Source organism: Mercenaria mercenaria, chromosome 6 (assembly GCF_021730395.1).
Source record: "Mercenaria mercenaria strain notata chromosome 6, MADL_Memer_1, whole genome shotgun sequence".
Classification (NCBI taxonomy): Eukaryota; Metazoa; Mollusca; class Bivalvia; order Venerida; family Veneridae; genus Mercenaria; species Mercenaria mercenaria.
This window is the reverse complement of record NC_069366.1, coordinates 942,508-955,370: the sequence shown is the minus strand read 5'-3', so window position 1 is coordinate 955,370 and position 12,863 is coordinate 942,508. Positions and strand designations below refer to the sequence as shown.

The 12,863-nt window shown below is 38.7% G+C and overlaps 1 pseudogene; it reads left to right on the top strand.

Moving 5' to 3' along the window:
* Positions 1 to 12,863, top strand: part of LOC123549855 (cleavage and polyadenylation specificity factor subunit 1-like) — a 151,735-nt pseudogene that overhangs the window by 58,599 nt on the left and 80,273 nt on the right.

The following is a 12,863-nucleotide window of genomic DNA, read 5'->3' as shown; positions in this document are numbered from 1 at the left end:
TGTGTACCACAGTAAGACGACGTGTCGCACGCAAGACCCAGGTCTGTAGCTCAAAGGTCAAGGTCACACTTAGACGTTAAAGGTCATTTTTCATGATAGTGCATTCGTGTCCGGTCCATATCTTTGTCATCCATGGATGGATTTTCAAATAACTTGGCATGAATGTGTACCACAGTAAGACGACATGTGGCGCGCAATACCCAGGTCCATAGCTCAAAGGTCAAGGTCACACTTAGACGTTAAAGGTCATTTTTCATGATAGTGCATTCATGTCCGGTCCATGTCTTTGTCATCCATGGATGGATTTTCAAATAACTTGGCATGAATGTGTACCACAGTAAGACGACGTGTCACGCGCAAGACCCAGGTCCGTAGCTCAAAGTTCAAGGTCACACTTAGACGTTCAAGGTCACACTTAGACGTTAAGGGTCATATTTCATGATAGTGCATTGATGGGCGTGTCCGGTCCATATCTTTGTCATTCATGCATGGATTTTAAAATTATTGGGCATGAATGTGTACCACAGTAAGACGACGTGTCGCGCGCAAGACTCAGGTCCGTAGGTCAAAGGTCCTAAACTCTAACATCGGCCATAACTGTTCATTCAAAGTGCCATCGGGGGCATGTGTCATCCTATGGAGACAGCTCTTGTTATCGTAGAAACAACAGAATCGGCAGGCTGAAAATATCACTTAATGAAGTATATGCAATATATCTGCTCCATACTTCCCTGGAATTTCTCAAAATTGGATTTTTTGTGTGTTTTTTTTGCACTGGTATCAGCACAGATTTGTGGAATTTTCAAATCTACTTAATATTTTTGACACAGACTCGGGCTATTGTGCAATATCTTCATCCACCATTGAAGTTAATAAACACTTCAGTTGACAGCTCCAGTTTCCTCAGATGTGCCAAGTTTCACTATCCAGCATTGAAATAGTCGAGCGCGCTGTCTCCTGTGACAGCTCTTGTTAGAGTTATGGCCCCTGAAATAGTCAAAAATGCACATTTTCACCTTGTGACATGCCTAGCTCAAAAAGTATTTGATATAGATTCATAAAACCTTGCATGAGTCTTTATCATGATATGAACTTGCGCACCTCCTATTTTTCATTTTGGTCTGCCCCCTATTTTCTGAGTTATGGCCCCTGAAATAGTCAAAAATGCACATTTTCACCTTGTGACATGCCTAGCTCAAAATGTATTTGATATAGATTTATGAAACCTTGCATGAGTCTTAATCATGATATGAACTTGTGCACCTCCTATTTTTCCTCTGGGTCCACCCCCTATCTCTAGAGTTATGGCCCCTGAAATAGTAAAAATTGCACATTTTCGCCTTGTGACACGCCTAGCTCAAAAAGTATTTGATATAAATTGATGAGACCTTGCATGAGTCTTTATCATGATATGAACTTACGCACCTCCTATTTTTCATTTTGGTCTGCCCCTATTTTTAGAGATTCGCACCTCCTATTTTTCATCTGGCTCTGCCCCCCAATTAAAGAGTTATGGCCCCTTAAATAGTCAAAAATGCACATTTTCACTTTGTGACACACCTAGCTCAAAATGTATTTGATATAGATTCATGAAACCTTGCATGAGTGTTAATCATGATATGAACTTGCGCACCTCCTATTTTTCATTTTGGTCTGCCTGCTATTTTTAGAGTTATGGCCCCTGAAATAGGCAAAAATGCCCATTTTCACCTTGTGACGCGCCTAGCTCAAAAAGTATTTCGTATAAATTGATTAAACCTTGTATGAGTCTTTATCATGATATCAACTTGTGCACCTCCTATTTTTTTGTGTGGCTGTGCCCCCTAAGTTATGACCCCTGAAATAGTCAAAAATGCACATCTTCACCTTGTGACATGCCTAGCTCAAAAAGTGACAAGGTGAGCTTTTGTGATCACCCTTCATCCGTTGTCCGTTCACAATTTGCTTGTAAACATGAGCAGATATATTGAATATACTGATTTTTTATCGAAAATAACATAACCGCCCTCATTCCTTTTCAGCCTTGTATTTTGTCTAAAACATTATTATATTATCCATAGTTTTATGTTATCTTTTAGTCAAGACATTCAACTTAAATAAAAATACATGTTTTACTCTCTCATATACAGTTTGACATTGAAATAATATTTTGAATTTTAAGCTTTTCTTACAGTGTCACACTTTTTTGTTGCACTCCTGACATTTTTGGCATGTTTTTCGGACATAACTTTTTTTTCTGTGAAGCAATCTTGACCAAACTTTACATACAGCTCTATGACACCAGTTGGCAATTTTAGACAAACAAATCAGCGTCTAATAATGCATAATATTATAGTAGATTAAGAAAAACTAAAACTAGCCTTTTTTTTTTATAACAGCCCAAGTACACTTCTGTGCCTGAAGTGTACTTGGATAGAACTGAAAGGTAACCCAGATCTTTCTCCCAGCATTAAAGTGAATGTGTTGATTTTAAGGTTATGAACCCGTAATATACTCAACAGTTTCTGTGTGATTATTTAATCTCTAAAAGTCTACTTAAGTATTCTTTAGCTGTTATTGTAGCAGCTTTCCATTCTAATCAGCAAATTCCAGTGTAGCATATGGAGAAATCAAATGGAAATAATTGCTGATTACAATTTTGGGTCAGCTACCTTAAAAGCAAAAACAGCAACAACAGACATGCTTAATGTGAGAAGTGAGAAAAAAAATAAAAGTAACACCTATTTGTTACAGATTCTGCAGACTGGTCAGTAGATACAGGAGTTAGATCACAGTGGCTTCAGTACACAGACAGCCACTATATACACCAGAAATGTCAGTGATGGGTGGTATATATTACAGGTGTCTTCTGGTGGTGTCAGATTATTAGATGGAGGTAAGATGAGCTTTGGAACTTTCTCTTGTATTCAAGAGATTTTTATGCCCCTGAAGGGAGGCATAATTAGTTTTCAACTGACCGTCCATTAGTTAGTTCGTTCGTTCGTTCGTTCGTTCGTCACAACGTTAACTTTTTGCATGAAGGCACTTTACTCACGAACCACTTCACCCAGGACCTTCAAACTTCACATGCTGATAGTACTTATTGAGTACACCACACCTACTGACTTTGGGGTCACCAGGTCAAGGTCACAGGGGCCAACGTTAACTTTTTGCATGAAGGCACTTTACTCGCGAACCACTGCACCCAGGACCTTCAAACTTCACATGCTGATAGTACTTATTGAGTACACCACCCCTACTGACTTTGGGGTCACCAGGTCAAAGGTCAAGGTCACAGGGGCCAACGTTAACTTTTTGCATGAAGGCACTTTACTCACGAACCACTGCACCCAGGACCTTCGAACTTTACTTGCTGATAGTACTTTATGAGTACACCAACCCTACTGACTTTGGGGTCACCAGTTCAAAGGTCAAGGCCACAGGGGTCAATGTTAACTTTTTGCATGAAGGCACTTTACTCGCGAACCACTTCACCCAGGACCTTCAAACTTCACATGTTGATAGTACTTATTGAGTACACCACCCCTACTGACTTTGGGGTCACCAGGTCAAAGGTCAAGGTGCTGCGGGGGCATTTGTCACCATTAGTGACAGCTCTTGTTTGTTACTATTTTCTAATGGTTTGTGAAATTTCAAAGAAGCCCAATACAATATTGAATGCAAGGTTACTATGAGTTATAACTGTCTGGTATGCCAACTTCATATTGACTTTAGTTATGTCTCCCACCACACAATGGGGTGGGAGACATATTGATTTACTCCAGTCTGTGTGTCTGTCTGTCACAAAGCTTGTCCGCACTCTAAGTCGAACATTTCTCATCTGATTTTCACCAAACTTAAACAAAATGTGTTTGACCATAAGACCTCGGCGAAGTTCGATAACTAGCCAAATTGGTCCAGGCGTATTGGAGTTATGGCCCTTGAATTACCAAAAATAGCCTTTTTACCCTTGTCCGCACTCTTAAGTCGAACATTTCTCATCCGATCTTCACCAAACTTGAACAAAATGTGTTTGACCATGAGACCTCGGCCAAGTTTGATAACTAGCCAAATCTGTCCAGGCATTTTGGAGTTACGGCCCTTGAATTACCAAAAAATCCACCTTTTTACTCTTGTCCACTCTTAAGACGAACATTTCTCATCAGATCTTCACCAAACTTGAACAAAATGTGTTTGGCCATAAGACCTTAGCCAAGTTCGATAAATAGCCAAATTCACCCAGGCACTTTTGATTTATGGTCCTTGAATTACTGATTGGATCCACTTGTCCAGCCATCTAATTGGATCCACTTGTCTAAACCATCTAGAGAAACTAGACATTTTTCATAGGGGCAGTTGTGGGTGGCATGCGCTTTTCTCAAAAGCATCTCTAGTTTTAATTCATTTCACATATTGGATAAATTTCTAAAAGAAAGTGTGGTAGAGGAAAGTGTTAAAATATTCCTTCAACACTGTTGACTACCTTTGATGTTCCTACATATCCTCGGGAACTATTTTTACAAAGGGACTACTTTTCCTGGATCCCTTTGATTTTGCCATTACTTTACAAGCAAATTAAATTCCAATTTATAAATGAAATAGTTGTTTCTATTTCTTCAAAGCCATATGCTGTCAAAGTTAATCCTTATCACGCTGGACACAACTGACTGCCTTTCCGACCAGTGTAGATCATGACCAGCATGCACATCCAGGCAGGCTGATCATGATCTGCACTTTTTGCCATTCAGTCAGTATGTTTTTGGTATGCACCCCTTTTTAGCTCACCTGAGCCAAAGGCTCATGGTGAGCTTTTGTGACCGCTCAATGTCCATCACCCTTCGTGTGTCCGTCAACATTTTCTAAAAAAATCTTCTTCTTGAAAACCACTTGGCAGAATTACACCAAACTTCACAGGAATGAACCTTGAGTGGTTCCCTTTCAAAATTATTCAAAGAATTTATTCCATGCAGAACTCTGGTTGCCATGGCAACAAAAAGGAAAAACTTTAAAAGTCTTCTTGTCCAAAACTGCAAGGCCTAGAGGCTTGATATATAGCATGTGACATCATCTTATGGTCCTCTATCAAGATTGTTCAAATTGTGAACCTGGGGTGAAAAGAGGCCCCGTCCCAGGGGTCACAAGTTGTACATAGACTTTTTTAGTAAAAAACTTTAAAAATCTTCTTGTCTAAAACCACTAGGCCTAGGCCTTTGATATTTTGTATGTAGCATTGCTTTGTGGTCCTCTACCAAAATTGTTCAAATTATAACCCTGGGATGAAAAGAGGCCCTGCCCGAGGGGTCTCAGGTTTTACATAGACTTATATATGAAAAAAACTTTAAAAATCTTCTCGCCAGAAACTGCAAGGCCTAGGAATTTGATATTAAGTATGTTGCCTTTCCTAGTGTTTCTCTGCAAAAATTGTTTGAATTATGTCCCTAGGGTGAAAAGAGGCCCTGCCCTTGGGGTACCAAGTTTTACATAGACTTATATAGGAAAAAAAATAAAGATCTTCTTGTCTGAAAGTTCAAGGCCTAGTCCTTAAAATATATTTGGTATGTAGCATTGCCTGGTGGATCTCAAACAAGTTTGTTCAAATTATGCCCCTTGGGTGAAAAGAGGCCCCGCCCTGGGGACCACTTGTTATAATCATTGGTTATATAGGAAAAAATACTTCAAAAATCATCAGATCATATTTCCTAGACTGCTCAATTATAATTACCTGATGATCCCAAGTGATTAGGGATCACTTGACTGTGAACTTGACCTACTGACCTACTTTCTTGTTTTTTAAGGTACAGCCTTGAAATTTAGATGACATGTACAGTTTTGCTCTCCTATCTTAAAACTGGCTTTTAGTTACATGAATGTGACCTACTGACCTACATTCTTAATATTTCAGCATCAGTTTGCCATTTGAAACATGTGGCTCATATTACTCAGGTGAGCGATCCAGGGTCATCATGACCCTCTTGTAACAGTTAATTGTACTGTCCAAATTGAAAAATGGAAGAGTTCATTTTAGAAATTTAGCAGGGTAAGGGTTAAATGATATCACATTGCATTTTCAACTTGTCTGTTTTCCAGTACAACAGCTCCAGCACATACCTATAGAGATGGGTACCCCGATTGTACAGTGTGCTTTAGCTGATCCCTATATATTGATAATGAGTGATGAGGGAACCATCATGATGTTAACAATGAAACAAGAAGTTACTGGTGCCCGGCTTGTTCTCACTAAACCTCTCATATCAAATGTAAGTAATACATTGTACTGTTGCTGGTGCTTATATACTGATTAATAGTGATTAGGGAACCAGCATGATGTTAACATGGAAGCAAGAAATGATTTGTGCAGTCTTCATCGTAACTGGGTTGCCCGAAGTCCGGGACAAGTAGATCCTGTTTCGGGCAAGCCAATGTTTTCAGGTGGTTGCCTGAACGGACAAGTGCTTTTTTCCGAAATTTAATCCCTTAATTTTCACAATAATTACAAAAAGAACTTCATGAATCTGAAATGAACATCCTAATACTAGCTTTCGTATATTTATGCATGAATTGATGACTTCACATTTGCAATATATAAAGTAACTTTACAAAATTCAGAAATGACATCCCTAAAAATTACCTGGATTGACAGGAATTTACCCGCGAATCGTAAAGATATCAAAACGTCATGCCAGTAATTTTCCATTCCACGAGCACGTGCGACTTATAGTATCGCTGTTACTTTTGTTTATCGACACATACACAAAAAACGTGTGTAGTGCATTCATTTTTAGCTCACCTGTCACATAGTGACAAGGTGAGCTTTTGTGATCACCCTTCGTCCGTCGTCAGTCCGTGTGTCAACAATTTCTTGTCTGCACGATAGTGGTTTCATTTATGATTTTATTAGTCCCCTACTGGTTGAAAACCAGTTTCGGGGACTATAGGAATGCACTTTTCCGTCATTCCGTCCGTCCGTCCGTCCGTCCGCAATTTCGTGTCCGGTCCATAACTCTGTCATCCATGAAGGGATTTTAATATTACTTGGCACAAATGTTCCCCATGATGAGACGACGTGTCATGCGCAACACCCGGACCCCTAGCTCAAAGGTCAAGGTCACAATTGGAGGTCAAAGGTCAACAGGACTTTTTTCCTGTCCGGTCCACAACTCTCCCATCCTTGAAGGGATTTTAGTTTTACTTGGCACAAATGTTCCCCATGATGAGATGATGTGTCGTGCGCAAATCCCGGACCCCTAGCTCAAAGGTCAAGGTCACAATTGGAGGTCAAAGGTCAACAGGGCTTTTTTCCTGTCCGGTCCATAACTCTCCCATCCATGAAGAGATTTTAATATTACTTGGCACAAATGTTCCCCATGAGGAGACGACATGTTGTGCGCAAAACCTGGACCCCTAGCTTAAAGGTCAAGGTCACAATTGGAGGTCAAAGGTCAACAAGGCTTTTTTCCTGTCCGGTCCATAACTCTCCCATCTATGAAGGGATTTTAATATTACATGGCAGAAATGTACCTCATAATAAGACGATGTGTCATGCACAACTTTCAGACCCCTAGCTCAAAGGTCAAGGTCACACTAAGCAGTCAAATGTTAACATAGCATGAACAGGGTCTGTTTCGTGTCCGGTCCATAACTCAGACATTCATTAAGGGATTTTAATATCACTTAGCACAAGTGTTCCCCATGATGAGATGACGTGTCATGTGCAAATCCCGGACCCCTAGCTCAAAGGTCAAGGTCACAATTGGAGGTCAAAGGTCAAGAGGGCTTTTTTCCTGTCCGGTCCATAACTCTCCCATCCATGAAGAGATTTTAATATTACTTGGCACAAATGTTCCCCATGAGGAGACGACGTGTCGTGCGCAAAACCTGGACCCCTAGCTTAAAGGTCAAGGTCACAATTGGAGGTCAAAGGTCAACAAGGCTTTTTTCCTGTCCGGTCCATAACTCTCCCATCTATGAAGGGATTTTAATATTACATGGCAGAAATGTACCTCATAATAAGACGATGTGTCATGCACAACTTTCAGACCCCTAGCTCAAAGGTCAAGGTCACACTAAGCAGTCAAATGTTAACATAGCATGAACAGGGTCTGTTTCCTGTCCCGTCCATAACTGTGCCATCCATGAAGGGATTTTAATATTACTTGGCACAAATGTTTCCCATGATGAGACGACGTGTCGTGCACAACACCCAGTACCCTAGCTTAAAGGTCAAGGTCACACTTTGAGATCAAAGGTCAAGAGGATTTTTTTCCTGTCCGGTCTATAACTTTGTCATGCAAAGCAGGATTTAGATATCAGTTGGCACAAATATTCCCCTGGATGAGACAACATGTCATGCGCAAGAACCATGTCCCTAGGTCTAAGGTCAAGGTCATATTTAGAGGTCAAAGGTCAAATTCAAGAATGACTTTGTATGGAACATTTCTTCTTCATGCATGGAGGGATTTTGATGTAACTTGGAACAAATGTTCACCACCATGAGGCACCCTTGTTTTTAGAATAACGTCCCTTTGTTGTTACTATAAATAGATTTTATTGTAACTTTTTTATTACTGGCGGTAGAGAAAAATCGAGACCACTTTTCTGTGGTACAGCATGCATGTTACATCCAATTTTTAGGTGTATTTTGACCTATCTCTACCTGGTAAAGAGTTTCTTGTGGACTTATATTATATAGATTTTTTTTTTTTTTTTTTTTTTTTAAAGATTAATTTCCCTTTGTTGTTACTATAAATAACTTACATGATAACATTTTTATAATCAGCCAAAAAAATTCAATATGAAAACAACTGCGGGTTTTTATATATGCACATTTTAATCCAAGTGTGTTGTTATAACATATTGTATATGTAGTACAATATTGTTTATACATCATTGACAGATATCAGTTCATTATGTTATACTGCAGTAGAGAAAATTAGGTGCCTTCCAGTAGGGGACTTTGTATTGCATGGCAATACTTCATTCACTTGTTTTAACCAAACTTGCACACAACCTGTATCACCATAAGATCACGGTTCCTTTCTTGAACTGGCCAGATCCCATTATGGGTTCCAGAGTTATGGCCCCTGAAACGGCCAAAATTAGCTATTTTGACCTTGTCTGCACAACAGCAGCTTTATTTATGATTTGATTTTTACCAAACTGGCACACAACTTGTATCACCATAAGAACTTGGTTCCTTTCTTGAACTGGCCAGATTCCATTCTGGGTTCCAGAGTTATGGCCCCTGAAAGGGCCAGAATTAGCTATTTTGACCTTGTCTGCACAATAGCAGCTTCATTCATGATTTGAATTTAATCAAACTTGCACAAAACTTGTGTCACTATAAGATCTCAGTTCCTTTCTTGAACCGGCCAGATTCCATAATGAGTTCCAGAGTTATGGCCCCTGAAAGGGCCAAAATTAGCTATTTTGACCTTGTCTGCACAATAGCAGCTTCATTCATGATTTGATTTTAACCAAACTTGCACACAACTTGTATCATCACAAGATCTTGCTTCCTTTCTTGAACTGGCCAGATTCCTTCATGGGTTCCAGAGTTATGGCCCCTTAAAGGTCCAAAATTGGCTATTTTGGCTTTTGCAGCCATATAGAGACTTCATTTATGGTTTTATTTGATACAAACTTCCAAAATATCTTCAACAACAATAAATCTTGGATTCCATGACAAATCAGATTCAATCGTAGGTTCCAGAGTTATTTTATATCTGATTACCTCCCCTGATTGTAATCAAAATGGATTTATATCAGTAAGTACTGATAGGACTTATTTGAAATTTCATTATTGTTATTCGTTGGACTGAGACAATCAGGGTAGATAACTATGGACTGATTTTATGTCAAATTACCTCCCTTTATTTCAAATTAAAATGGGTATATCTCCATAACTAATGAAGATACTGATCTGAAATTTCATTTATGTCAACAGATTTATTTGGCAGATCCTTCTTTTGTTCACTTACAATATTTTTTTCGGCGAACGCCGTCTAAATTCGTTTTCGTTTCCTATGCCACGTGACTTCAGTTTGCAAATCAAACTACTTGATAACGCATTATAGATAATTTATAAAAATGGAAGATTTATGTAACACTCTGCCTGATTGGACGAGAGTGTCAATTTCTTTCACTCTGTTGATTGTGCTACGCTGAGTGAAATGTAGACAAAGCGTTTATCCTAAACGACGCTGTTCACAGTTTTAAAGCTAACTTTGGCTCAGTATATTTAGCAAGAATATTGATATATCTCAATATGATAAGTAAGTTTAATAAATATGATAAAAACCTGTTCAAATACCAACATGTCAAATTAAAGAAAGAGCTGAATACGGTCTGCGTATCACATGAATAAGGGTGTGATAAGAGTCTTTTATGTAGAGAAGTGCTTTTTAAAAGATTTTCCTTGTTACAATTGTCGTCTGTATATGAAAAGGTTTCTTGCTTTTGTGACTTATTCAGATTGCATATTAAAATGAGTACTTGTTTGCTTTGTATATTTGTTATAAATTATTTAACTGATTTATTATATATGAATATTTTTTTTAGTATGGTATGCAAATATTGAACTCAGTTGAAATCTGTTTTATTATATATATGCTATATAATGACTGAATCTCATTACGCTGAAATGAAGGTACGCTGCATACAGTTTATCTATGTGATGTGACTACGGTCAAACTTTCCTTATGAAACAAAAATATTGAAATAATTACAATTGTATGTTTTGCTTGACCTTCACTTTTTTATAGGTGCGACGTCATTGTCCAAAGATTCATGAATAGCGAATATGCATTTGTTAAAGCGGGATCAGTTGGCCTATTTTAGAAATAAATAAAAATAATAAATAAAAAAAATCCTTTAATTGATTTTTTTCTCATGTATTCTAATCAAACTTGATTTGTAGCATCTTTATTAGGCCCGCAGCCAACTTTGTTCAGCTGGGACATTTGACCCCTTTTAGGGGCTGCTAGAGCTAAAACTAGAAATGCCTTTATACAGCGTCTCATGAACAGCTTGGTGGATCTTTGTCATACTTGGTCTGGAGCATCATTATAAGGTCCTCTTTTTTCCGCTCACCGTCCGGCGTCCGTCCGTCCGTCCGTCCGTCCGTCCACACTTTCCTTTAAACAACATCTCCTCCTAAACCAACAGGCCAATTTTGATGAAACTTCACAGGGCTGTTCCTTGGATGGTCTTCTCTAAATGTTGTTCAAAGAATTGAATTCCATGCAGAACTCTGGTTGCCATGGCAACCGAAAGGAAAAACTTTAAAAATCTTCTTCTGAAAAACCAGAAGCCCTAGAGCTTAGATATTTGGTGTGAAGCATTGCCTAGTGGGCCTCTACCAAGTTTGTTCAAATCATGACCCCGGGGTCAAAATTGACCCCGCCCCAGGGGTCACTTGATTTTACATAGAAAAATCTTAAAAAATCTTCTTCTCGAAAACCAGAAGCCCTAGACCTTAGATATTTGACATGTAGCATTGCCTAATGGACCTCTACTAATGTTGTTCAAATCATGACCCCGGGATCAAAATTGACCCCGCCCCAGGGGTCATTTGATTTTACATAGGAAAATCTTCAAAAAATTTCTAAAAATAAAGCAGAAGGCCTAGGTCTTAGATATTTCAAATGTAGCATTGCCTAGTGGACCTCTACAAAATTTGTTCAAATCAGACCCCTGGGGTCAAAATTGACCCCGCCCCAGGGGTCACTTGATTTTACATAGGAAAACTTTAAAAAATCTTCTTCTCAAAAAGCAGAAGACCTATAGCCTAGATATTTGACATGTAGCATTGCCTAGTGGACCTCTACTAAAGTTGTTCAAATCATGACCCCCGGGGTCAAAATTGACCCCGCACTAGGGGTCGCTTTATTTTACATATCAAAATCTTCAAAAATTTTCTTAAAATAAACCAGAAGGCCTAGAGCTTAGATATTTCACATGTAGCATTGCCTAGTGGACCTCTACAACATTTATTCAAATCATGACCCCAGGGTCAAAATTGACCCCGCCCCAGGGGTCACTTGATTTTACATAGGAAAATCTTCAAAAAGTTTCTAAAAATAAACCAGAAGGCCTAGATCTTAGATATTTGACATGTAGCATTGCCTAGTAGACCTCTACAAAATTTCTTCAAATCATGACCCCCGGGGTCAAATTGGCCCCGCCCCATGGGGTTACTTGATTGTACATAGAAAAATCTTCCAATATTTTCTAAAAATAAACCAGAAGGCCTAGAGCTTAGATATTTGACATGTAGCATTGCCTAGTGGACCTCTATAAAATTTATTCAAACTTGACCCCCAGGGTCAAATTGACCCAGCCCCAGGGGTTACTTTATTGTACATAGGGAAATCTTCATAAATTTGCTTAAAATAAACCAGAAGGCCTAGATCTTAGATATTCGATATGTAACATTGCCTAGTCGACTTCTACAAACTTTTTTCAAATCATGACCCCCGGGGTAAAATTGGCCCCGCCCTAGGGGTTACTTGATTGTACATTGGAAAATTTTCTAAAAATCATCAGTTTGACATTTGAAACATATTACTCTGGTGAGCGATCCAGGGTCATCATGACCCTCTTGTTAGGTGTATTTTGACATATCTATACCTTGCAAGATTTTTTTCTTTCTTTTTGGTTAAATTTATTCCATGTTGTTCCTGTCCTTTGGACTTAGATATTTTTTCTGAGAGCCTTCTTGTCCTCAAGTGCAATGATAACAGGTGAGCGATATAGGGCCATCATGGCCCTCTTGTTTAATTAAATTGCTTCAAATTTTCAACACGGCTTGAGAAGTAATACAGTTTGAATTCTGTAATGATTTTAATAAGATATTGACAGAAATGTAGGCAAAACTCTATAAAAAC